Source organism: Chrysochloris asiatica, unplaced genomic scaffold (genome assembly GCF_000296735.1).
Source record: "Chrysochloris asiatica unplaced genomic scaffold, ChrAsi1.0 scaffold00228, whole genome shotgun sequence".
NCBI lineage: Eukaryota > Metazoa > Chordata > Mammalia > Afrosoricida > Chrysochloridae > Chrysochloris > Chrysochloris asiatica.
In genome coordinates this window covers 1432820-1436326 of record NW_006408746.1, presented here as the reverse complement: position 1 = coordinate 1436326, position 3507 = coordinate 1432820, and positions in this window count along the sequence as shown.

Here is a 3507-nt window from a genome sequence, read left to right as displayed (position 1 = left end):
TTGAAGACTAATGTGCGCCTGACCCAGGCCATGGTATTTTCAATAACCTCATATGCATGCGAAAGCTGGACAGTGAATAAGGAAGACCGTAGAAGAATTGATGTTTTTTAATTATGGTGTGGGAGGAGAATATTGAAAGTACCATGGGCTGCCAAAAGAACCAACAGATATGTGTTGGAAGAAGTGCAGCCAGAGTGCTTCATGGAGGCCAGGATGGCCAAATTTCTTCTCTCATACTTTGGACATATTGTGTCAGGAGGGACCAGTCACACTAGAAGGATATCATGTTTGGTAAGGTGGAGGGTTAGAGAAAAAGAGGAAGACCCCCAGCAAGATGGATTGGCCAAGTGGCAGCATCAATGGGCTCAAGCGTAGCAACGATAGTGAGGTTGGCCCAGGATTGGGGCAGTGTTTCATTCTGCTGTGCATAAGGTCGCTATGACTTGGTACCGACTCAATGGCACCTAACAACAACAATAACAAATAACTACTGTAATAAATGGAGTTCTGGTGTGGCGCTGTAGGATAATGCATTGGACCACAAAGTTGATGGTGCAAACTCACCAGCCATTCATAGGAAACTGTATACAGGGTTTCTATGAGTCAGAACTGGCTCAATTACACTTAATAGCCACAATTGTAATAAATACAGTCCTGGTGTGGCACTGTCGGTTAAGCACTGGACTGCTAAATACAATGATGGAGGTTGAAACCCAGCAGCTGATCCTTGGAAACCTTTGAAACAGGGTTGCTGTTAGTGGGAACTGAATCAACTGCACTCAACAACAACTTTAATAAATTACAGTAGCGGTGCAAAACAACAAATTTAGTCTGAATGTGCTAGAGGCCAGAAGTCTAAAATCAAGTGTTGACAAAGCCACACTTCTTCTAAAAGTACTAAGGGAGAATCTGTTCCTTGTGTCTTCCAGTTTCTAGTAGTTCCAAGTGTTCCCTGGCTAGTGATTGTATTGCCTCTGCCTCTCTCTTATAGGAATATATGTGATTACATACAGGGTCCAAATAGATAATCCAGGATAAATTCTTCCTCTCAAGATCCTTAACTTAATCACATTTTTTACCATATAATGGAATCCTGCTTTGGTGCCCTAGGATAAGCACTCTACCTCAAGGTCAGTTTGAACTCCAAGATCAGTGGTTCCAATCTACCAGCCACTCTTTGGAAACCCTATACAGTGTCAATATGAGTCAGAACCAACTCGATGGCACTTAACAATTCTTTACTTATATGTTAACACGTCCTGGGAATTTTTATAATTGTTGTTAGGTGCCATTGAGTTGGGACTGACTCACAGCGACCGTATATACAACACAACAAAACAAGACCCAGTCCTGTGCCAACCTAACAATCATAGTTATGTTTGGGCCTATTGCTGCTGCCACGGTGCCAATCCATTTACTTGGTGGTCTTCCTCTTTTCCTCTGACCCTCCACTTTACCAAACATGATAGCCTTCTCCAGTGACTGTCCCTCCTAACAATATGTCCTAAGTATGAGAGATGAAGTCTGGCCATCCTGGCTTCCAAGGAGCATTCTGGCTGTACTTCTTCCAACTCAGATTTGTTTGTTCTTTTGGCAGTCAATGGTACTTAAATAACATTCTTCTACAACACCACAGCTCAATTCTTCTACAGTCTTCCTTACTCACCATCTAACATTCACATGCATATGAGATTATGGAAAATGGTTGTGTGAGGTGCACTTTAGTACTCAGACTGACATCTTTGCACCTCAACACTTTAGAGAACTTGTGCAGCAGATTTGCCTAATGCAATGCTGTTGTTGTTATTAGGTGCTATCAAGTCAGTACCAACTCTTAACAACCCTATGTACAACAGAACGAAACACTGCCCAATCCTGGGCCAACTTCACAATTGTTGCCACGCTTGAGCCCATTTGTGCTGCCATTTTGCCAATCCATCTCACTGGGGGTCTTCCTCTTTTTCTCTGACCCTCCAACTTATCAAACATGATATCCCTTTCCAGTGAGTGGTCCCTCCTGACAATATATCCAAAGTATGAGAGATGAAGTCTGGCCAACCTGGCCTCCAAGGGGCACTCTGGCTGTGCTTCTTTCAACACAGATCTGTTTGCACTTTTGGCAGCCCAAGGCACTTCCAATATTATCCTCCATCACCATAACTCAAGCATCAATTATACTCTACAATCTTCCTTATTCACGGTCCAATTTTCACATGCATGTGAGGTTATTGAAAATACCATGGTGTGGGTCAAGCACACCTTAGTCCTCAAGCTGATGTCTTTGCTCTTCAACTTTAAAAAAAGTCTTTTTTGCCTAATGCAATACATCGTTTGATTTCCTAGCTGCTGCTTCCATGAGTGTTGATGGTTGATCCAAGAAGAATGAAGTCCTTGACAACTTCAATCTTTTCTCCATTGATAGGAATGTTGTTTATTAGTCCAGTGGTGAGGATTTTGGTTTTCTTTACATTGAGATGCAATCCATACTGAAGGCTGTGCTCTTTGATAGTCATCAGTAAATATTTTTAGTCCTGTTTACTTTCAACAAACAAGGAAGTATCATCTGCATTATGTAGGTTGTTAAAGAGTCTTCCTCCAAACTTGATGCCAGGTTTTTCTTCATAGAACCAAGCTTCTCAGATTATTTGCTCAGCATACAGGTTGAATAACTATGGTGAAAGAATACAATCCTGTCGCACACCTTTCTTAATTTTAAACCATTCAGTGTTCCCATGTTTTGTTCGAACAACTGCCTCTTGATTTATGTACAGGTTCCTCATGAACATAATTAAGTGTTCCAGAATACTTATACTTCGCAATGTTGTCCATAGCTTGTGAATATCCACACAATCAAAGGCCTTTGCATAGTCAATAAAGCCTAATGTAATGTCATTAGCCTCCAATCATCTGTCAGTTTGTCATACTGTGGTGGCTTGTGAGTTGCTGTGATTCTGGAAGCTATGCCACCGGTATTTCAAATACCAGCAGGGTCACCCATGGTGGACAGGTTTCAAATGAGCTTCCAGATGAAGACAGACTAGGAAGAAACAGAGACGAACTACTTCTGAATATTAAGTCACTGAAAAGCTTATGAATAGCAGAGAAACACTGTCAGATCTAGTGCCATAAAATGAGCCCCTCAGGTTGGAAGACACTCAAAATGTGACTGGGGAAGCGCTGCCTCCTCAAAGTACAGTTGACCATGATGATGGAGGAAAAGCCTGCAGGACCTTCATTTGCTGATGGGGCACAACTCAAAATGAAGAGAAACAGCTGTAAACATCCATTAATAATCAAAAGATGGAATGTATGAAGCATGGATCTAGGAAAATTAGAAATAGTCAAAATGAAATGGAATGCACAAACATCGTTACTTAGGCATTAGTGAGCTGAAATGGACTGGTATTGGCCATTTTGAATCTCACAATCACATGGTTTACTATGCTGGGAATGACAAATTGAAGAGGAATGGTGTTGCATTCATTGTCAAAAAGAACATATCCAGAT